Source organism: Balaenoptera borealis, assembly GCF_965194805.1.
Source record: "Balaenoptera borealis genome assembly, chromosome: 2".
Lineage (NCBI taxonomy): Eukaryota > Metazoa > Chordata > Mammalia > Artiodactyla > Balaenopteridae > Balaenoptera > Balaenoptera borealis.
Genome location: NC_138867.1, coordinates 174,388,920 through 174,413,040, shown reverse-complemented (window position 1 = coordinate 174,413,040; position 24,121 = coordinate 174,388,920). Strand labels below are relative to the sequence as shown.

Here is a 24,121-nt window from a genome sequence, read left to right as displayed (position 1 = left end):
GAGGTCCCCCAAAGAGGCCCAGAGTCCCCATGACCCTGAGCTCAGGAGTAAAGGGAAAAGCCCAGAACAAGATGTGATCACCCTTCTCCCCAGAGAGACAAGTCAGCAGGGACAGAGTGTGGAGTGGAAAATTAGCTGGTGACCTAACAAGACATGAGGGACTGAGCCTGAGGTGCAAGGATGGAGGGGTAAATTGGGCTCTGCCAGGTCTCGTGCTCCCTTCTGTGGGGCCAAAGACCTCCCTCCACGTCGCACGCAGCCCAGGAAACTCTCCCAGCAAAAACTGTGTCACCTCCTGCCAAATATCTCCAAAGCCAGAGGGGCCACCTTCCATAGGTGAGTGGGGAGAGAGGGAAGCAGACAGGAGAAGAAAATAGCAAGCTGGGGTCTGCGCATCGCCAGCCAGGCCTGCTGTGTGACCTTGGGGAAGTGACTTTGCCTCTCTGAACCTCAGTTCATTTGTCTGTATAACGAGTACAAATAAAACAGGAAGCACCCTGTGTGTGCAAGCCCTGTTAAGAGGTTCCAGCTTCTGGGTCCTGCATGGCAGAATTTTAGGAGCTTTGGAACAAGAAAGACTGTGAGATACTGGGTAGTGGATTATTCTCTCCAAGACTCCTCATCCTATAAATGGAGGTAAGAGTGCCTATCTTAGAAGATTAAGTAAGAGGAAGCATGTAGAACGCCTTGTCATGGTGTCAGGTGCACAGGAAGCATGTAAGAAATGTTAGCTGTTAGTAGCAGGGCGATAGGGAGCCAATGCAGGATTTAAAGCAAAGGAAAGGTTGATCATTTCACCCTGGTGGCGGCCATCGCAGAGGTTGAACCAGAAGAGCAAGCCTGGAGCCAGAGAGACCAGAGAAGGGATGGGTTTGAAATCTCAGAGTGACAAGATGAGAATCTGGTAGGGTGCTGGGAAGGAGGGAAGGGGTAAGGAAGAAGAGAGGGGGCAAGGTAAAACTATCAGGATGCAGCGAATGGGGCTGAAGGAGATTGGCTGCCACCAAATCTCTGGCCCAGGTGACCAGGCAATCAGCAGTGTCACTGCTAAGCTCAGGTACAGCAGAGGAACAGGATTGAGGGTAGACACCGAGCTAGGTTTGATAAAGGGTAGAACCAATCTGGGGGGGGCTCGGCAAAGATGAACACCCAAGAGGTGTATCTGTACCCTCAGGATGGAAGCTCGAGGGACACAGTGATCCTGACCAGAGAATGGGGTAGTATCCATCATTTACTTGCCCACCCATCCGGCCCTCTCTCTCCAAGTGAGTTCCTTGAGGATAGGTGGGGACCGATATGTGTGTGTGTGTGTGCGCGCGCACGCGTGCGTGCAATATTTCAGGCACGCAAAAAAGCACAGATCATAATTCAAGTTGGAGCACAGCTATATTCATCATTCAACTTAAGAAGTAAAATGTCAAGTACAACTCTCCACTCCCATGCCTTCGTTTTCCTCCGTCTCTCCCCATCCCCTGCCCCGAGATAACCAACATCCTACATCAAGTGTTTATCAATCCCATGCACATTTTTCGTCTTTACTACACAGGATGTGTCCACCAACAATATACTGTATAGGATTGTGCTGCATGTTTTTAAACTTTACATAAATGGCAATATTCTGGACACATACTTCTATGATTGTTTTCTCAAGCTTTTGAGATTCATCCAGGTTGGTACAAGCCATTCCACATTTGTTCCATTTCTGTGACTAGAAGCATCCACCAAATGGGAGCATCATATTTGATGGATGCGCCCCTATCGTGGATGGATGCTTCTCTGCAAATCTCCTTGAACATGCCTCACGGTGCACCTTCAAGAGAATTCCTCTGTGGTGGAATCGCTGGGTTGGGAGGGGGACTCTGTCATCATCTCAGAATTCCTGTCCACAGCTTGGGGAATGCCTCAGTGAAGATGCCCAAAAAGGGGTCAATGAATCAACAAGGAAGTGAGACAGGGAGTGTAGACTTCCTGGGCAGGGGAGGAGAGAAACAGGGCAGAAGGCAGAGGGACCCAGAGAGAAGGTTCCTCTCCAGGTCCAGAGAACACAAGTCATTAGAGGACAGAGGATTGAGCAGCCACTGTGTGCTGAGCTATAGGAGAGGGAAGGATTTGAGATGGGTCTTGAAAGCTGGAGCAAAGTCCTGAAGGAAGAACATTTGAGGCAGAGGAAACAGCAAGTGCAAAGGTCCTGAGGTAGAACCAATCTTGGACAAAGAGATCTGTGTGGCTGGGAGACAGTGATATAAATGGAGATGGGGGAGGTGAGCAGGATCTAGACTTTGCAGAATTCGACATTGTTTTCACTTTTTTTTTTTTTTAAGATTCCATATACAGTTAATACCATGCAGTATTTGTCTTTCCCTGTCTGGCTTATTTCACTTAGCATAAGGCCCTCAGGGTATATCCATGTTGTCGCAAATGGCAGGATTTCCTTCTTTCTCATGGTTGAATAATATTCATATATATATTATATGAATATTATATAAAACCACAGCTTCTTTATCCATTCATTTCATATATATAAAACCACACTTTCTTTATCCATTCTTCCATTGTTTCCATATCTCATCTATTGTAAACAACGCTGCAATGAACATGAGGATGCAGGTATCTCTTCAATGTCCCATTTTTATTTCCTTTGGATATAAGGAAATAAAAGAAGTGGAATTGCCAGATCATATCGTAGTTCTATTTTTAATATTTGAGGAAACTCCGTTTGTTTTCCATAGCAGTTGCACCAAGATTTGGAATTTTACTCCAAATATTACTGGGAGGAAAGTACTATGTGAAGGACAAGATCTAATTTACTTTTGTAAAAGCTCCTCCTACCTGATTAATGGAAATATTATCATAGGGGCCAGAAGTAGAAATCAGAGCTATATGAATATCTGGGGAAAGAGTATTCTAAGCAGAGGGAACAGCAAGTGCAAAGGCCCTGAGGCAGGAGCATCTCTGGATTATTCAAGGACCATCAAAGAAACCAGAATGAGCACAGGAGATGAGATCAGAAATGAGAAGGGAGGGACAGATTTGAAGGTGATCGTCACTAGGTCTCTTGCAGCTTTAAAAAATAACGCTTTTCTGTTAATGTCAATAGCATTGTGCAAGGTGCTGAGTCCTCTCTTAGTTTCTACTAAAATAACAGAATTAAAATTAAAAGCAAAGTCCTAGCTCTCATAACCCTGTCTGAGATTTTTATATATTCAATACTTCTCTGTGCGATTAAGTCCTAGGAGTGGTTTAATTGTCCTATTTATTTGATCAGCTTAATTTTATTAATATTTGTTCCACAGAGCTTCAGGGATATACTTCGATCAACTTCTAGGATTCAATAAGTTTATCTTGTCCTCAAACAACAAGTTCATTTTCACAAGAGTTAGTAGAGGACCCCCTAAGAGTTTCCATCCCACACCTGGGATTGATATTTATTTTGTTGGTTTTCAAATGGCATATCATTTCTATAATTATCTCACATTTCTCTTTCATCGTTTTCTTTATTTGCAAGTGTTCAATACTTTTTATTTATTTTTTTCTGGAAAGCATAGATTTGTTTTCTTTTTTTTAATTTTTTATGTTATATTACAGTATAGTTGATTTACAATGTTGTGTTAATTTCAGGTGTACAGCAAAGTGATTCAGTTATACATACATCCATTCTTTTTCCGATTCTTTTCCCATGTACGTTATTACAAAGTATTGAGTCGAGTTCCCTGTGCTATACAGTAGGTCCTTGTTGATTATCTATTTTTTTAATTAATTTATCTTGGCTGTGCTGGGTCTTCATTGCGGTGTGTGGGCTCTAGAGTGCACTGGCTCAGTAGCTGCATCGCGTGGGCTTAGTTGGGTATGTGGGATCTTTGTTCGCTGATCGAACCCGGAGCCCCTGCATTGGGAGCTCGGAGTCTTAACCACTGGACCACCAGGGAAGTCCCGATTATTTTATATACAGTAGCGTGTATATGTTAACCCCAGTTTCCTAATTTATCCCTCCCCCTCCCCTTTGGTAACAATACTTTTTATATATCAAATTATTGTCAGCTTTAACAACTGAAACATTCCTTTCTTGTAAGACTGAATGAAGTATTGATATCCCTGTTAGGACTGCATTTATTAAATCCAAATCCTTAAAAAAAAAAAAAAAGCACACACATAATTATTTTCTAATGTTAACTCCTTTCTTGTAATTTTTATTGAGAAGAATTTACAAGACTTGACATGATTTTCAGGCTGCTCTTACAAGCTCCAGCCCCTCAGGTTGTCCATCTGGATCCAAATACTCTTCTTGTTTTCACTGTTTCAATCCCCAGCTTTTTAGATATGTTGGTTTATTCTCTCTGTGTTTATTGGATGCACGGTGGCACACAGAAAATTTTACAGAAAATGTTTAAAGGGTTTCATTTGAATTATATCTTTTTTGAATCACCCAGAGATAACTGAACAAAGAGACTTAAATGAAACCAAATTAAAATATCCAGGAAGTTTTGTAACTTTTGCCTGAAACCCCAAATTTACATTATATCTGTATAAAAGCCAAGAAGGTCTTCATGTGACTATATTTCATTGAGAAGACATTTCTAAAACACCATCTGATCATCTCAGACATCATTTGACCACGTTTCAGAGTCAGTAAATGTAATTCTGTTTTTTACTTTTTTCCAATTTTATTTCAAATGTTCTGAAATAAATCACAACCTCATGTGGTCAACAAACTTAAACTACCTTCACAGTCTTGAATTTCACTTTATAAATAAATTGCTGGGAAAAAAAAGTTAGTGACACTGATGAAACTTCATTGGTAATGGCTGAAATTTTACTGACCTGATGTAGTTTTCCAAAAAGGTATTTTCTCTTTCCAGTAAATGGGTTTTACCATAAGCAGGTGCATGAGTCAGAATGGCAATGTCATGCCTACATCAAAATTACACTTTTTGAAATTCTATTAATTATTTCATATCTGAAAAGTCTCAATTACTTTTAACCATACACTAGAGTGTTTTAATTAAAAGTCCTGTATTCCTTTCTAAATGCTTTCTGTCTGCTTTACCAACATATAATACTTTGACATAAATTTTTCCCATAACTTTCTGTTGTTCAAACACTTTTTAGTGTCTCACTGAATAATGATGTTTTTTTCATTTTTCCTCATTGACCATTACAAATTTTCTTTATTTGAGCCCAAAATGAACAAAACATGATTTCTATTCAGATGAAATATTTAAGTATGAGCACTTCCAACTTTAATGAACGGTTTTGAATAGCACTTGGACCCAATATTTATATCACCTGTTACCATAAACTACCCATATTTTTATTTTAAAAAATTGTTTTTCATTCCAAAATTATAAATTAAGTGTTACATTTTACAGTGAGTCTTACACAGTAGCAAAACTGTTCCAGGTTGCTCAACTTCTGCAAGTATCAGATGTTCCAGGACTGCTATCCACCGTGAATATCATTTCTTTTCTATTCTTCCACAAATACAGCAATATTTAAAGGGAACATTATCCAAGCTTTGTTGCCTTTTCATTCTGGATGCTTTCTTTTCGTGTTTATTGTAACCTTTTGATTTTATAATTATGAGAACATTGCACACTGACAACTTAGACAAAAACTGCAATGCACAAACAATAAAAAACCAAAGTAAATCTTAACTATTTAAAACCAGGACCAACCTCAAAATTTGAGGGTAATGATAAACTGGTACTTCTCCTATAGCACAGATAATTTTATAAGCACACAACCACACTGCTCACAGTGACAGTAGCCAAACTGACAAAAAGTTTTGCAAATGTTTCTCAGATGTTGTCCATGTATCAAAGCTCATTACAACATTCAACAACAGTAAACTTGAAAGTGTGTCTATATTATAATTTGTATTGTTAATTAATTTTACTATTCTTTGGCTGTTCTTTAAGGGTATATTCCAGTCTCTGCCAAATCTTTCTAGATTTTAGCAATGGGACTAGTGTGCTGGTGCATACTGACTGTATACTAGCCTTGGATTAGCAATAGGAGGTCAAGGTTGCTCTTGATATGCAAGGACAGGCAATGTTTTTGAGGAATATGAGATCTAATGGAGCAGAGAAAGCGGAGTTGTAGCAGGAGGGGTATTTGGGATAAAGAAGGGATTCCTTCAAAAATAGAAGATTTTTTGGAATCCTTGCATTTTAGTTTGAAATCTCCCCAAAGCATGTTCTGAGTCAAGAACTTGAGGGCAAATAGTTTATTTGGGAAATAATCCCAGGAGACCCAATGAGTGTTTGGAGAAAGGAGGTGTGGATAAGTAGGTACCCACTCTTGGCAACTGAGGGGTCATCTTTCTAGGGATCCTTGAGAGAACACAACCCAGAACTGCTTCACTCAGAAGCGATGAAGCCGGGGCGTTCACCCAACAAGGCCTGTCCCTCACTGGCCAAAAGTCACTCTTGGGGTGCCAACCCCCAGCACTTGCATGTTACCCTGTGTGCAGGCTGAGCCTGCTCTGGTGACCAGATGAAGCCTTGGGGCATAGAGATGCACGTGATGGAGGTGAGAAATGGTCAGTGTGCTTGGGAGCTCTCCACCAAGCTCCAGGTGACATCCTGCAGGTGGGCTGTGGGGAGTGAATGGTGTGTTCACTGATGGAAATGATGCAGTAAATGGTGGGGGAGGGTCCTATTGCAGGAGGGAGTGGGAAGAACTGATGGATGGCTGAACTAGCAAGAGAGGATGAGATCCAGGGTGCAAAGGAGAGGCTGGCCTTGGCCAGGACCCTGGACAGCTCCTCCGTGTCATTTCTGATTGATTCAGGATGGCCTTTGAAGGGGCAAATCTCACCCTGGTCTCTGAGTTCCTGTTCCTGGGCTTCTCGGAGGACCCCAAGCAACGGCAGCTGCTGTTAGTACTCTTCCCGAACATGTACCTGGTCACAGAACTGGGGAACCTGCTCATTACCCTGGCCATCGCCATTGACGTCCAGCTCCCATGTACTTCTTCTTGGCCAACCTGGACTTTGTGGACATTTGCTTCACCTCCACCACCATCTGCAAGATGTTGGCCAATCACGTGTCAGGACACAAAGGGATTCCTTAGGCTGGCTGCCTGACCCAGATGTTCTTCTTCATGTGGTTCGCCGACATCAGCAGCTTCCTGCTGACCGCCATGACCTACGACCGCCATGTGGCCATCTGTCACCCTCTGCACTATGCCACGTCTGTGATACCACAGCTCTGTAGCCTCCTGGTGGCAGCATCCTGTACTGCAACCTTTGGGAATGCCTTGACCCACACGATATTCCTGACCCGCCTCTCATTCTGCACCCACAACCAGGTCCCCCATTTCTTCTGTGACCTCAGCCCTCTGCTGAAGCTCGCATGCTCTGACACCTTTCTCAACAATGCAATGGTGTACACCGTGGGCGCCCTGCCCATCATCACCCCCTTTGTGGGCATCTTGGTGTCCTACACGCACATCTTTGCTGCTGCGTTGAGGATCCCGTCCACCAGAGGCAAGCGGAAGGCCTTCTCCACCTGTGGCTCTCATCTCTCTGTGGTGTCCCTGTTCTACGGCACACTCATCAGGGTTTATTTCAGCCCCATGTCCTCCCACACGGCCCAGAAGGACACAACCGCTGCAGTGGTGTACACCGTGGTCACTCCCATGCTGAACCCTTTCATCTACAGTCTACGCAACAACGACATGAAGGGCGCCTTGGGGGCCCTCATCAGCAGGGGGCCAGTTTTTATTCGGTGACCACAGCATTGGAATGTCTGTCCAAATACAGTGCCCATCTGTTCTGAACTTCCGGGCACAGTCCCAGTCTTAGATAGTTCCTTCATATCACTCTTGGTTCATTTGTTTATTACCTCATCCTTCCAACAGATATTTATTGAACATCTGTCACATTTTACTATTTACTCTTTATTATTTACAGTCTTTCAAGAGTCTGGCAGGGGACAAACAAAATCCCTGATCTTGTGGCACTTAAACTGCAGCCTAAAGAACACATAATGGTTAAAAGGAAGTACTCTGGAAACCAGAGAGACCAGGATTCAAGCCCCACATTGGGTTAAGGGTCAGGTTAAGCTGCTATAAGAAAGAGACCCAAGACAAAAGCTCAGAAGTCATAAGATTTTGCAGACTGAACTCGGATTTTTTAGCAACATAGTTGCTTCAGAAAACTTAGTAGACATCTGGTCTAGTTGCTTCTAGCTAGTTCCATTGCTAGAACATTCAATGTTCTTTTCTAGCCAGAGTTCTTGTGTCTATTTAATTTGCAGTATTTGCTTCATTGAACTATCTACATCTTTGTCATTCTCCATTAATGGTCATCTGAAACAATAGCCTTGGGCAGGAGGCAAGATCCTTGTTTATACTGTTTTGGGAGCGAGGAAGTTGTTGGCTCTTCCAAACTTGTGATGTTCCTGACTTTGAAAAGTGGCCAATTCTTGTGTAAGAGCATCTCTTTCTTGTGATTCCTTGCTGAAAGCAGCAAGGAGCAGCCAACTTACAGTGACATTCTAACTCTTTCCAATCACTTCTAGAAACACAGGCTTAGTAGACATATGATCTAGCTTTCAGGTAGGTGATCGCAGGTGATGACATTACCAAATGTTGTTCTTTGGCATAATGAGGGTCAGTTATCCAGTCTGCAATATTTGTGACCTTACCAGCAGGTTCATTAAGCTAATGCACCTAATTTTTGATTTTTGTGATTGCAACACCCCATTTCTGATACTAATTTTTGTATTAGGTAGGATGAATAGCCTACTTGCTGTATTAGGTCTTCTATAACAAAATACCACAAACTATATGGCTTAAATAACAGAAATTTATTGTCTTACAGTTCTGGAGACAAGCCTGAAATCAAGGCGTTAGCAGGTTGGTGTCTTCTGAGGCTATAAGGGAGAGTCTGTCCCATGCCTCTCCCCTCACTCCTGGTGGTTTACTGGCTATCTTTGGTGTCCCTTGACTTGTAGATATCTGCCTTCATCTTTACAAGGCATCCTCCCTGTGGGCATGTCTATCTCCAAATGTCCCCTTTTTATACGGAAACCAGTTACCTTGGATTAGGAACTCACCCTACTCTAATATGGCCCCATCTTAACTATTATATGCAAAAACAGACACATTCTGAATACTAGGGGTTAGGATTTCAACACATAAATTTGGGAAAAGGATGTAATTCAATCCATAACATTTGCTAAAAAAAAAAGACTAAATGAATAATGGGGACCCCCCTGGTGGCACAGTGGTTAAGAATCCGCCTGCCAATGCAGGGAACACGGGTTTGAGCCCTGGTCCGGGAAGATCCCACATGCCACAGAGCAGCTGAGCCTGCATGCCACAACTACTGAAGCCCTTGCACCTAGACCCCGTGCTCTGCAACAAGAGAAGCCATTGCAAGGAGAAGCCCATGCACTGCAACAAAGAGTAGCCCTGGCTCGCCACAACTAGAGAAAGCCCACAGGCAGCAACGAAGACCCAACACAGCTAAAAATAAATAAATAATTAAAAAAAATAAAACAAAAGAGTAATGGCTCATACAAAGTAGAAGTTTATTCCCCTCTCATGTAACAGTCAGAGTTCTATTCCCCTCTCATGTAACAGTACAGCAGGGTGACTCTGCTCCTTTCAATCAACCAAAAACCTAGGTTCCCAATGTTTTATTTCTTGTCTATTTCCCTGAACATTATTATTGTCCGTGAGGTTGAAGCTGTGAAATTTAGATTAAAAAAAAGAAGAAGAAAGAAATCAGCGAGCACAGGGGAGGAAAGTCCCTGATCTTGAAAAGTCATGTACTTTTCACATTCCACACTGGGTAATACCTAGCTGCAAGAGAGGCTGGGAAATACGGCATAGGTGGTCAGCCATGTTGCTAGGCTATGACTCTGTCATTACAGAAAAAGGAGAGAGTAGATTTTTGTGGAGAGCTGGCAGTCCACATTCCATCCCTCCAGCCACCAAATACATGAAAGCATGCTTCTCCCCACCCATAGAATCCACTTATACCCTGCCCTGAAGAAGATAACATAAAGTCCCATCCAGTGATGCTTTCAGCTCAGAGTTCAAAATCTCTGCCTGATACACAGTCTTCTTCAGCAGAACAGAATGTTTATCCCATGATCTAATAATTTTTAAACTAAAAGTTTATTTATCTGGCCCTCCCTTCACCCAAAGTACAATATGAGACCAGCTACTGGTCCATCATAATGATCAAATCCCACAGGGCAGAATTTATTTAAGAATTCCCTGCTCATGAAGTGGAATAAATTCTTTGGCTCTAGAGGGGAAACCTCTTTGTCTGTTGTTCACTGCAGTCTCTGGTTTTGCCATCTGGGATGTTCTTCCTTGTCCATTACCCTCTATGGCCACTGTCAATGAAAAATTAATCAGTTGATCTAAGAAAGAAATGGAAAATTTTATTTGAGCCAAATTTGAGTATTATAACCCAGGAAGAGCATCTCAGAAAGCTCTGAGGACTGTTCCACCTGTTAGAAGTCAAGGCACAGTTATATAAGTTTTTTTGAGACAGAAGGCTGTGCATCAAAAGGTGTATTATTGACAGTTTACATAATCCAGATCTAAGTGGCATTGTGGTGGGTCACGTGACCCCTGATAAGCTCAAGAAGAAATGCTCTCTTTGAAGGAGTTCTCTGGTTGATGCTAGGAGAATGTTGTTCTTTACGGCAGGTATTCCTGCCAGTGGGGGAGGTTTGATGACGAATAATGCACATACACAATGCACAGTTTGGGGAAGAGACAAGGCCAAAAAGCAGAGGAGAATTTTTACGGTTAAATTTTGCTTGTCTTGCCATAAAGTATGAATTTTATTTCACACCACATTTGAAGTAAACACAGAAGGAAATACCCTTCTTGGGAATTCTACAGCCATCATCGCCTGATTCCTCTAATGCAAATTAGGGAACCTGGGTATTTTATTTATTTATTTATTTATTTATTTATTTATTTTTATTTTTAGCTGCACTGGATCTTCTTCTGCGCACGGGCTTTCTCTAGTTGCGTCGAGCAGGGGCTACTGTTCGTTGCGGTGCACAGGCTTCTCATTGCGGTGGCTTCTCCTGTTGTGGAGCACAGGCTCTAGGCACGCAGGCTTCAGTAGTTGCAGCACGCAGGCTCAGTAGTTGTGGCTCACGGGCTCTAGAGCGCAGGTTCAGCATTTGTGGCGCACAGGCTTAGTTGCTCCGCGGCATGTGGGATCCTCCCGGACCAGGGCTCGATCCCGTGTCCCCTGCACTGGCAGGCAGATTCTCAACCACTGCGCCACCAGGGAAGCCCGGGACCTGGGTATTGTTTTAAGGCTCAAACAGGCACAGACTGGGTGCATGGTTTAAAAATAATTCTCTGGAACTCTTCACAGGCTATTTGTTCCCGGTCAGTAACCGCACCCGAAGCTTTTTCCCAGCCAAAGTTTTTGCATTCCTTGACTTACCCGGGTCCCTTTGTCATGTGAATGATGGCTACCTGAGGTCCTTTGAAACAGAGGTCTTGGGTGGGAAGGTGTGTCAGTCTCAGCTAGGAACACCTGGGGTCACCCACCTGGACATGTAAGACTTGTGGGGACCCCCACAGACATTTCCGCAACCAACCAGAGCCAATGGTGTGGCTGGACTAGGCCTTGTGGTTCTTATGATTGCAAAACACCTCAGCAACAACCATTGGGGAACTTTGAAAAAAAGATTTCTTACAGGTCCTGGAGGGTACAGGACACACCGAGGGCCACACAGTGAGGTCACAGGTAGAGAGACAGCACAGACCTGGGGCTCTGCCTTTATTAGGGTCCAAGTGTGGGGTGCCTGGGGTGTTGCAGATTCACTCTTTATTGGCTAATTTAAAGCCTAATAACAAGAATTAGAGCACAAGAAGGGAGACATAGGGCCATGCAAGTGGTCAGTTATTTAGGTTACCCAGGGCTTTCTGAAAGGAGAACCTCATGGGTGAGGCAGCCTAGTTCCTTATCTGGTTGTTTATCTAGTAGCTGTATCTTACAGCTGCCGATATGTTTATTCAAGATGGATGAATTACTATTTGGCCATAAAAAAGAAAAAAGTCCTGCCATTTGTGACAATATGGACCTTGAGGGCATTATGCTAAGTGAATTAAGTCAGACAGAGAAAGGACAAATACCGTTTGATGTCGTTTATACAGTTATATGTGGTATCTTAAAAAACAACAGCAACAAAATGAATTCATAGATACAGTGAACAGATTGGTGTTACCAGAGGCAGGGAGTGAGTGGTAGGGTAAGTGGGTGAAAGTGGTCAAAAAGGACAAACTTCAGGTTATAAAATAATTAAGTCAGGAAGTGTAATGTACAGCATGATTTGTATAGTTAATAATACTGTACTGTGTATTTGAAAGTTGTTAAGAGAGATCTTGAAAGTTGTTAAGAGGGATCTTGAAAGTTCTCGTCACAAGAAAAAAAAATTGTAACTATGTGTGGCGATGGTTGGGTTTTTTTGTTTGTTTTTATTAAAGTATAGTTGATTTACAATATTGTGTTAATTTCAGGTGTGCAGCAAAGTGATTCAGTTATACACATATATGTATATATCTATATTCTTTTTTTTTTATTCCATTATAGCTTATGGTGATGGTTGTGCACTAGACTTATTGGGGTGATCATTTGGCAATATATACAAATACGGAATCATTATGTTGTGTACCTGAGTGCTGCCTGGGATAAGTCATTTCAACCCTCTGAGTCCCCATTTTCTCATATGTAAAATAAAGGTAATAACACCTAGTGCACAGGGATGTTAGGAGGATTAAATGAGATAATACAGTTCATGAATGACTGGCAAGCAAGATGACTGTAGATGTGAAATGAGGACTCTCCTGGCAGTCCAGTGGTTAAGACTCGGTGTTTCCACTGCCGGGGGCGCAGGTTCCATCCCTGGTCAGGGACCTAAAATCCCACGTGCCATGTGGCAGGGCCAAAACAATTAAAAATAATTTTTTTAAAGTGTGAAATGGATAAACACATTTTACTTAAATGTGTAGAAAACACAATTGGTACATCAAGCCTGCACTATGATGAGGCCAAAGAAGTTATTTGAGTTTTTTTTTAATTGTCAGCTGGTAATAACAACATAAGGGTAACAATATGAGGAAATGTTTTAGGACCACACTCCCAAACAAAGAACACCTTAAAAAAACAAACTGCTTTGCCTTCTCAACAATTTCTCACTTCATTGATCATTTCTAGCTGGAGACACTTTTTTTTTAAGTTTTTAAAGTTATGTTTATTGAAGTAGAATTTACATTCAGTAAAACTCACTCTGAAATTTGACAAATGCCATCACCACCACAACCAAAGAGTAGAGCAGTTCTTCAGCCCTGTTGACTTAAAAAATATTCACAACCTAAAAGTTGAGAGTCATGTTTTATTCGGCGGGAATTTTTAGGACTTCAAGCCCGGGAAGCAGCATCTCAAGTAACCCTGAGAGAACTGCTCTGGGGAGGCAAGGGGGAAGCCAGGTTATATAGGAGTTTTGCAACAAAGGGCAGATAGTCTGAACATCGAAAGATTATTGTTAATTAAAGAAAACCAGATATGTCAAGTTAAGGTATTTAGTACTTTTCTATGTATGGGAAGATACAAGAGTCTGGGCTCACTGAAATCATTGCTTTGATATGCACCTCCGTTATCTGGGGCCAGTATCCTGTGTTTTCACATCCTGAGTTTCCTTAGGGCTCACCGTAGGGAGGGGCTGCAGTCTGATGGCTGCTAGATGGCAGGTATTCTTTCCTTCCTTAGTTCCCTCAGGGCTCACCGACTCACGTCGGAGGGCTGCAAGCACTGAAAACTGTGACATCCTTTGTTTACTGATATGGCAGGCAATATTCCATTTATCAGCCCTGACCCCCCACCCCAAAATCCTATGCAACAAACTCTTCCCTGATCCTTAGGAATGCACAGATCTGTTTTCTGTTGAAGGGGTTAAATTTAATCAATAAAATGATCTACTATAGAAAAAAATTGTAAGCACAAAGAAATAAGTTTTTAAAAGGATGCTTTGAAACATACAATCTTTAACGTAGTCAAAAGAATGGAATTTAAATATAATCTTTGTAAATTAAAGCAGTTGACAGAGTTCCCTTAAGATAGTTGTAGAATAAATAGCTAGTCTAGTTACTGTGTCAAGGTTCAGGCTGGGGCCAGTTAGTAGAAAAACTATTTTATTTTGTTTATTTTTTTAAAAACATTTTTTATTATTATTTGGCCCCGTCAGGTCTTAGTTGCGGCATTTGGGATCTTCGTTGTGGCAGGCGAGCTTCCCTAGTTGCAGAGCACAGGCTCTCTAGTTGTGGTGCACGAGCTCTAGAATGTGTGGGCTCAGTAGTTGCGGCATGTGGGCTTATTTGCCCCGAGGCACGTGGGATCTTAGTTCCCTGACCGGGGATAGATGGTGCTCAATCCCCTGCATTGGAAGGTGGATTCTTAACCACTGGACCACCAGGGAAGTCCCCTAGAAAAACTATTTTAACTAATGGAATTGAATTCTACAGAAGTTCTCTCAGGGGCAGATATATGTTCTTAGATATTTGGCACCTTCTCAGAAGTTTACCCTGCTACCACCATGAAAGGGACAAAGAAAGCAAAAACCTTTATTCTATAAATACCAATCGTCACATGTTCAAATACACTTTAACTCCTTGAAAAGTTTCTTTCAAGCACCACAATTCTGTCTTTCAAGCACCAACCCTGAAGTTTGTCAGCATCTTGAACTAGACCGAACCGAGTCACGTGCCATGGCCGAAAAGTTCTAGTTGAAGATACTTTGTTTTGTTCCGTTTTAATTTTATTGAAGTATAGTTGATTTACAATGTTGTGTTCATTTCTGCTGTACAGCAAAGTGATTCAGTTATACATGTATATTCTTCTTCATATTCTTTTCCATTATGGTTTATCACAGGATATTGAATATAGTTCCCTGTGCTCTACAGCTTGCTGTTTATCCATTCTCTATATAATAGTTTGCATCTGCTAACTCCAAACTCCCATTCTAATCAACATTTCTCCAAAGAAGATATACAGATTGCCAACAAACACATGAAAGAATGCTCAACATCACTAATTATTAGAGAAATGCAAATCAAAACTACAATGAGGGGTCAGAAGGGCCATCATCCAAAAATCTACAAACAATAAATGCTGGAGAGGGTGTGGAGAAAAAGGAACTCTCTTGCACTGTTGGTGGAATGTAAATTGATACAACCACTATGGAGAACAGTATGGAGGTTCCTTAAAAAACTAAAAATAAAACTACCATACGACCCAGCAATCCCACTACTGGGCATATACCCTGCGAAAACCATAGTTCAAAAAGAGTCATGTACCACAATGTTCATTGCAGCTCTATTTACAATAGCCAGGACATGGAATCAACCTAAGTGTCCATCGACAGATGAATGGATAAAGAAGATGTGGCACATATATACAATGGAATATTACTCAGCCATAAAAAGAAACGAAACTGAGTTATTTGTAGTGAGGTGGATGGACCTAGAGTCTGTCATACAGAGTGAAGTAAGTCAGAAAGAGAAAAACGAATACTGTATACTAACACATATATATGGCATTAAAAAAAAATGGTCCTGAAGAACCTAGGGGCAGGACAGGAATAGAGATGCAGATGTAGAGAATGGACTTGAGGACATGGGGAGGGGGAAGGGTAAACTGGGACGAAGTGAGAGAGTGGCATGGCCTTATATACACTACCAAACATAAAATAGATAGCTAGGGGGAAGCAGTCGCATAGCACAGGGAGATCAGCTCGGTGCTTTGTGACCACCTAGGGGAGTGGGATAGGGAGGGTGGGAGGCAGATGCAAGAGGGAGGAGATATGGGGATATATGTATATGTATAGCTGATTCACTTTGTTATAAAGCAGAAAGTAACACACCATTGTAAAGCAATTGTACTCCAATAAAGATGTTAAAAAAAAAACAACTCCCAATCTATCCCTCCCCCATCTTCTTCCCCCTTGGCAACCACCAGTCTGTTCTCTACATCTGTGAGTCTGTTTCTGATAAGTTCATTTGTGTCATATTTTAGATTCCACATATAAGTGATATCATATGGCATTTGTCTTTCTCTTTCTGACTTACTTCACTTAGTATGATCATCTCTACGTCCACCCTTGTTGCTGCAAATGGCATTATTTTACCCTCTTTTATGGCTGAGTAATATTCTAGTTGGAGACACTTTGGAGCAGAGTAGTATTACCTCCTTTGAGCATGATCTGCCCCAGGTGTTTTCTTGACTTTGTTTTAGAATGAATCCCTCAGCATCATCTGATATAAGGTTTCCGTACTCATTAAAACCAATGATACAGCCCTCTATCTGCATACTCACTTGCTCATAAAGCCACACTTGAGGGACTTTCCTGGTAGCACAGTTGTTAAGAATCCACCTGTCAATGCAGGCGACATGGGTTCAAGCCCTGGTCCAGGAAGATCCCACATGCCGCAGAGCAACTAAGCCCGTGCGCCAGAACTACAGAGCCCGCACTCTAGAGCCCCCAAGCCACAACTACTGAGCCCACATGCCACAGCTACTGAAACCCGCGTGCCTAGAGCCCGTGCTCCGCAACAAGAGAAGCCACTGCAAGGAGAAGCCCACGCACTGCAACGAAGAGTAGCCCCGGCTCGCCACAACTAGAGAAACCCCATGCGCAGCAACGAAGACCCAACGCAGCCAAAAATAAATAAATAAAATAAACTTATACTAAAAAATAAATAAATAAAATAAAGCCGGATTTGAATCCGAGATCTCTTTTGCAGGTATCTGAAAATGATGGGGTGCACTGTCACCTTCTACACTTTTTGGTTCTGACCATGGTACCCCATGGTGGGTGCTTACAATGACTAACCCACCTGAGATTTTTTTAAATGATAGATTTAAAGAAAAAAAAAATCAAGGAAATGATAGTACCTTTGGTACACAGACATGGCCTTAGCAGCCACTGTTGATGACCCCTCCCCATATTCCTTCAACACACCCATAGTTCACCTGCAGACACTTCCCATCACATGCCAACGACTCCTGATACAGTGTTCTTGGCCCCGCGTGTGGCAGACCAGAAGCAGCAGGGTGTTAATGCCCAGGGTGTAGCCATCAATCACTGAGGGTCAAGAGTTGGTGGGCAAATACCCCCAGCCTCCTGACCTTTCAGTTGGATCACTCTAAGATGACTTCAGAGTAGACGTCAGAAGTGTTCAGAAGATCCCTAGTGGAACCAACCCCTGGTTGCCCACAGCGGTAGCCACTCATGAACGTACCCCCTCTCCCTGTCTCCTTTCCCCACTCTCTCACAAGGCTTCCAGGAACCACCTCCCACAAACTCTTGTTTTGGGGTCTACTTTTGGGGAAACCCAAAGTAGGACATGGACAAAAGGGTAGAGGTGACGTGGGGATAAGTGAAGCTTGCAAACTCTGAGATAGTGCAACTAAAACACTCGGTGCCTGGTGCATAGTAAATACTCAACAGATGCTATTAGTTGTTTTGTTGCTGTTGTTACTTTTTTAAAATTGTGGTAAAATACACATAACATAAAATTTACCATCTTAATCTTGTTTCAGTGTATAGTTAAGTAGCATTAAGTACATTCACGTTATTGTGCAGCCGTCACCACCATCCACCTCCAGAACTCTTTTCATCTTGCAAAATGGGGACTCTTTCCCCATGAAACACTTACTCCCCATTCCCACCCCTCAGCCCCGGGCACCCACCTTTCTACTTTCTTCTGTCTCTGTGAATTTGACTACTCTAGGGACCTCATATAAGACGAATCATACAATATTTGTCCTTTTTGTGACTGGCTTATTTCATTTAGCATAATGTCCTCAAGTTTCATCCACATTGCCACTTGTGTCAGAATGTCCTTCCTTTTTAAGACTGAATAATATTCCATTGTGTGGATGAACCACATTTTGTTTATCCATTCGTCCACCAATGGCCATTAGGTTTGCTTCCACCTTTTAGCTATTGCGAATAATGCTGCCATGAACGTGGGTGTACAGTGTTGTTGTTACTTTGTATCATTTGCTCGTTAACTCATTCATTCGTCCAAAGTCACAAGACTTCCAATATGCCAGTGTTCATACTGAGGGTAATCTAGGAATCATTTCTATATATTGATAATTTGGGAGTGTAGAGGGATCTCTCTGAAAAATAGACTCCCTAAGACAAAGAAGGCAGCTTTTTTGGTTGCCTAAGCTGTTGGTCCTTCCTAAAAGGTTCTCAACAAGGAGGATGATTTAGGGCACACACCAAGGGGCATTGACAATGTATGGAAACATTTTACGTTGTCATGACTGGGGGTGGGGTGCTAATGGCATCTAGTGAGTAGTGTCCAGTGACTCTGCTCGACATCCTACGGTGCACAGGACAGCCTTATACTATAAAGAATGATCCAGCCCAAAATGTCAACAGTGCCAAGGTTGAGAAATCAACCTTAAAGAATGACACGCTTTAACTCCTCACGTCCCACTCTGCACCAGGTCAGAAAGGCAGCAGCAGAGGTGGAACCTAAACAGGTTAAATCCAGGATCCCTGGTGAGACATCTTGGTGACAGGTAGCGTCATAGAGAGAGCAAATAGGTATCTAGGACTGTGAAGGGTCTGAGACTTTACTTGTAAGCTGACAATTTAACCTGCCAGTTTCATGGATGCTGGCAGAAGATACGAGACTCCAGGGTCAGAGACAAAGGACTTTACTACTCACCGCACAGCAGGCAGTATGAACTTCATGTTTTTGCTGGTTCCTCCCAAGTGCCACGGGGACAATGCAGGTGCACGTTGGGTTTGCACCACAGCTGAGTAATTCTGAGCTCAGAAACGCCTGTCTTTTCTAGTGGGCTGTGAACAAACCTGCTCTACCTTTATCTCAGAGGGAAGCATTAACTTTGTTACATGGACAGCAAACAAACCTGCCCTCTGCTCCAGAGCAAGAAATTCTCTCTATCTTCCGGGGCTGCTTGCTATACAAACATTCTTGAAAAGAGAGCCAGAAGGAAAGCTGTCCACATCCCTGCTTGTGAGTTGTATGGAAACACCTGGGACTCACAGAGAATCATCTCCCAGTAGTGGTAGCTCTGACACCCAATGGGCAGCGGCTGTCATCTGCAAAGGTAATTTGGGCTGGAGGTCAAGCATATGAGGCTGTTCAGGGCATAGTACAGTGGTTCAGGGTGCAAACTCTGGAGTCAGACAGCCTGAGTTCAAATCTTGATTTTGCCCTTTTCAGCTGTGTGGCCTTGAGCAAGTTTCTTGACCTCTCTGTGCTCCAGTTTCTCCCACTGTAAAATGGGAATAATAATAGCCCCATCTCATAGGGTTATTGTGAAAATTAATATATGAGCTTATATCTGTGAGGCATTTAGAACAGCGCAGGCAGATTGAGGGAAATGTCAGTGTTAACCATAATTGTTATTAATTATTATGATGGTGCCATAAAGCTTGTGGTCACGCCTGTTTTTCAGCATTTGTGGGCCAGGTCTGTAATCCACACAGTTCCCCCTTGGAGTCTGCCTCAGAGAATTTGGGGAGGACACGGGACCTTTTGCTCCCGCCTCCCCACACTGGCTCCTTCCCTGGTGAGTCTTAATAAACTGGGCAGCAGGGCTGGAGCAGTGGTGGTTTCAGGGTCCGGGGAAATCAGACAGATTCAGGTTCAAATCTTGGCTTTGGCACAGTGCCAGCTGTGTGACCTTGAGGAGCAACTTCCCTGCTGAGGGGACTCCAAGTACACACTGCACAAGGTTCTCAGTGAAGGGTCGAGTTCCCCATCCCCGCCCACCCCGCGCCCACATGCTGCACGTGACCGGCTCAGCACATCTGTTGCCGCTCTGGGTCATCTTTAGCCAGTGCCATTTCGATTATCATCCTTGTCATATTATTATTCAGTGAGCAAGACTCCATAGGATGCAAGCTGAGATCGTCTTTGCTCTTTTCCTCCAGTACTCGGTAAATTCACTCTGGCCCCTCGGTCTCTCTGCGTGCCTCAAACTCCAGGAGAGATTTGGGGGTGGGGGGGAGAGGCAACCCCCTTACAGTCCTCCTTCAGACCTCACCTCAATTGCCACCTCCTCAGGGAAGCCTTCCCTGACTTCCACCCAAAATTAATCAGGTCCTCCTATACCAAGGGCTTCCTTCTTGCAGCACCTATGCATGGCGGGGTGCGGGGGTGTCTTTCTCCAGCTGCTGAAGCTGGCGGTGGCCCAATATCAACACCCCCCAGGATCAGCCTTCAACCGACAAGGATGGGAATTGGTAGATAAATACCCCAGCTCCTTCACCCCTCAGGTCCTCAAACTCTGAAGGGCATGCTCTCTGCTGCCCCCCAGAGGTCCCTGGTGGCACTGTGCTCCAGGCTTCCAGAGTGGTAACGCCTCTCACTTCCCCACCCCTTACCTGTGTCTCTTTGGGTAACTTCCCAAATAAATTACTTGCTCTCGAATTTTTGTCTCAGGGTCTGCTTCTGGGGGATCCCAACCTCAGACAGCAGTTTGCCTTATCCTAACAAATTCCACAGTGGTTTGCAGGTATCGGTTGTCTCTCCCCACTGGGCTGAGTCATGTCCAGCATCATGTCTCCAAAGCCTGCACAGTGCCTGGCATGTAGTAGGCGCTCAATAAGTGACCCTGAGTCTCAGGGCTGTGAGGTGGCCTGATGGCAACACAGAGCTCTGCCCCCACCCGGGTCCTCAGAAGTCCCCAGTTGGAGAAGGACGGTGCAGGAGGGCAGCTCACTCCTTCTGAGCTATAAATGGCAGGCTTCATCCACCTCATGCCCCAGGCCACGCAGCCTGGACAGCTGGACCAGAGTCCCCAGAGGCCAGGAACCCCAGATAACCCTTCCAGTCCTGGCCAGGAATTCTGGGGTGTCCCTGGGGCAGATACCCAGAGAGAGCGTAACTCCAGTGCTAAGGCTACAGGGCAGGGGGCACAGCTGGGCTCTAACACCATTCCCAGCCGCCTTCTCCCCTCCCCGGCATCAGATTCCACCTCCGGGAGCTCCCTGAGCAAGAGGCCATTCCAGGGACAAGGGTCTACCCTACAAGGCCATGGAGCGAGCCAGCATCTCCTGGGGGAGGGATCCCTTTTTGGAGCCGGTGGTGTCAGGTCTGGAATTAGCCACACCACCTGCAATGAGGCTGGTTCCAGGGTCTCCCGGGGGGACATCAGGAGTGGAGAGAGCTGACCTCTGATGACTCAGCCTGAGATAGTCAGGGGATGGGAGCTGGGGGGCAGGAAAGCATGGTGGGAGGTGGGGTCTTAGGACTTCTCTCCAGCTCTGTTCTAGAGTCAGCTGGGTCAAGTGCCAGCTCTGCCACTCACAAGCTGGCTGACCCTGTGTGGGTCACTCTGGGCCTCAGGTTCCTTTTCTATAAAATGAGAATAAAAACAGTCCGCTACCTCTTAGGGTCCAGGGAGGCTTAAGTGAGATGCTGCGTGCCCAGTGTTCAGTGTGGTGCCCCCCATGTGGTACTCGATCAATGAACAGTATTCCATGATCTATCTTGTGTCCTTTAATCATCACTGACATTCTTCAAGATGCAATTATGATACCCTACTTTGATCATAAGAGGAAAGAATCTGCACAGCCAGGACATGGGGCGGGGGTGAGATAAGGAAGGCGGACGGAGAACTGAGTTGGGGGGGAGGGGTCTGGGTTGAGCTTTCTTAGCTCCCGAACATGGGGAGAAACCAGTGTCCTTGGAGCATGGGGCTGGGGGCAGGGGTGCAGGGGAGGTGTTCTCACCATGACAGAGAAAAGGAAGCTGGCTTAAGGGACAGTGAAGGAATCAGGAGGGGGCAGAGAGGTGCTGGGAGCTCTAGATCTCTCCCCTCACACTCTCCAGCAGCGCTGCCCACTGCCCAGTCCCTTTTTCTCACTCCCTCTGTGGCCTCAGGCAGGAAACACAGAAGCCTCACAACCTGCACTCCATCCCACATAGAAGTCTTTTTTTTTTTTAATATATAGGTCTGGGTCTTTTTTAATTAATTAATTTTTATTGGCGTATAGTTGCTTCACAATGTTGTGTTAACTTCTACTGCACAGCAAAATGAATCCACCATACCTATACATATAACCCCTCCCTTTTGGATTTCGCTCCCATTTAGGACACCACAGTGCATTAAGTAGAGTTCCCTGTGCTATACAGTATGTTCCCATCAGTTGTCTATTTTACACATAGTATCAATAGTGTGTATGTGTTAATCCCAATCTCCCAATTTCTCCCACCCCACCTCTTTCCCCCTTGGTATCCATACATTTGTTCTCTACGTCTGTGTGTCTAGTTCTGCTTTGCAAATAAAGTCATCTGTACCATTTTTCTAGATTCCACATATACACGTTAATATACGATATTCGTTTTTCTCTTTCTGGCTTACTTCACTCTATATGACACTCTCTAGGTCCATCCACGTCTCTACAAATGACCCAATTTCATTCCTTTCTCTGGCTGAGTAATATTCCATCGTGTATACCACATAGAAGTCTTGATGCAGGGCTGGGTCTGGGGCTGTGTCTAGGAGTCCAAGAGGGTTTCTTGGAGGAGGGAGGCATCTGATCTGAGCTTTGAAGGACGAATAGAAGTTTCCTAGTTAGAGAGATGGGTCTGTATGTGAATGTGTGTGAGAGAGTGTGTGAGTGTATAGAGCGAATTGTTCATTTTAATTAACAAGGACTTTCTGATCCTCTGGGGGGTCGGTGCATTCAGGGTACCACAGATAAGACCCAGGCACAGGCCTGCCCCAAAGCTGCTGATGGTCCAAAACAGATGATCAAATAATAACAAAAAGAGTAATGGCTCCCACATTCCAAGCCTGTGCTTCTGGGGCTCAGCACGTGAGAGGTATTCTGTGTTTCTCAAGTGAGTGAATCAGTGAATACATCTTTCTTTCTTTCTTTTTTTTTTTTTTTTGAATACATCTCTCTGAAGGCAGTGAGTCCTGCTCCAGTTGCTGGAGGGAAGGCAAAACAGGCAGAAGGGACCGAACATGCAAAGGCCTGGAGGAGGGCAAATGGCAGCCCTACCTGGGAAGCAGTGGAAGGAGCTGAGCTGAGTGTGGGGAGAGCTGGGGGTGGCGGTGAACAGGAGTCTTGAGTGAGAAACTGAGGAGCTAAGCCGCCTCCTGTTCCTGCCGGTGCTGGGGAGCTGTAGCCAGATTCGGAGGGGGAGGGGGAGGGGGCACGATCTAAGGAAGGCATCAAGGGTCTGGTCGGGGCCCGCCTTGGCCTCCCAGAGTTTCCCGAAAGAAAGACAGCCCGGGTCCATCTCGCCCCTGTGAGCCGGATCCACAGGGGCAGGTGAGATGACAGAGAGAGACAGAGACATAGAAGAGGAGATGGAGAGAGAGGGAGAGATACAGAGAAAAGGATACCGAGAAAGTCTGAGAGAAAAAGACCCTAAGAGATGGGGAGACAGAGAGAGGGAAATGGAGACAGACACAAAGAGACAGAGAGATGGAGAGAGACACAGAAACAAAAAAGAGATGGAGAGAGACACAGAGACAAAAGAGATGGAGAGAGACACAGAGATGAGAGAGACACAGAGACAAAAAAGAGATAGAGAGAGACACAGAGACAAAAGAGATGGAGAGAGACACAGAGACAAAAGAGATGGAGAGAGACACAGAGATGAGAGAGACACAGAGACAAAAAAGAGATAGAGAGAGACACAGAGACAAAAGAGATGGAGAGAGACACAGAGACAAAAGAGATGGAGAGAGACACAGAGATGAGAGAGACACAGAGACAAAAAAGAGATAGAGAGAGACACAGAGACAAAAGAGATGGAGAGAGACACAGAGACAAAAGAGATGGAGAGAGACACAGAGATGAGAGAGACACAGAGACAAAAGAGATGGAGAGAGACACAGAGATGAGAGAGACACGGAGACAAAAAAGAGATAGAGAGAGACACAGAGACAAAAGAGATGGAGAGAGACACAGAGACAAAAGAGATGGAGAGCGACAGAGACAGTCAGTGAAAGAGAGACGGAGGGAGATGATGAGGCAGAGACTGGTCAGACAGGTGGGAGTAATCCAGGGAGTCCCCCAGGGGTGGTAGCAGATGGGATGGGGTCCTGACCCCCCAATACCTGGAG

At 44.2% G+C, this 24,121-nt stretch overlaps 2 pseudogenes across 2 annotated transcripts; one reads left to right on the top strand and one right to left on the bottom strand.

Annotated features, from left to right (window-relative positions):
- Positions 1-1,315: 1,315 nt before the first annotated feature.
- Positions 1,316-9,564, top strand: LOC309624708 (olfactory receptor 1f45-like; annotated as a pseudogene). Its single transcript has one exon. The product of its transcript is annotated as an olfactory receptor 1f45-like (transcript).
- Positions 9,565-15,805: 6,241 nt separating this feature from the next.
- Positions 15,806-19,705, bottom strand: LOC309623517 (small nuclear ribonucleoprotein E pseudogene; annotated as a pseudogene). The gene is made up of 2 exons: positions 16,678-19,705; positions 15,806-16,432 (listed from the first exon to the last, which is right to left on the bottom strand). The product of its transcript is annotated as a small nuclear ribonucleoprotein E pseudogene (transcript).
- Positions 19,706-24,121: the final 4,416 nt, after the last annotated feature.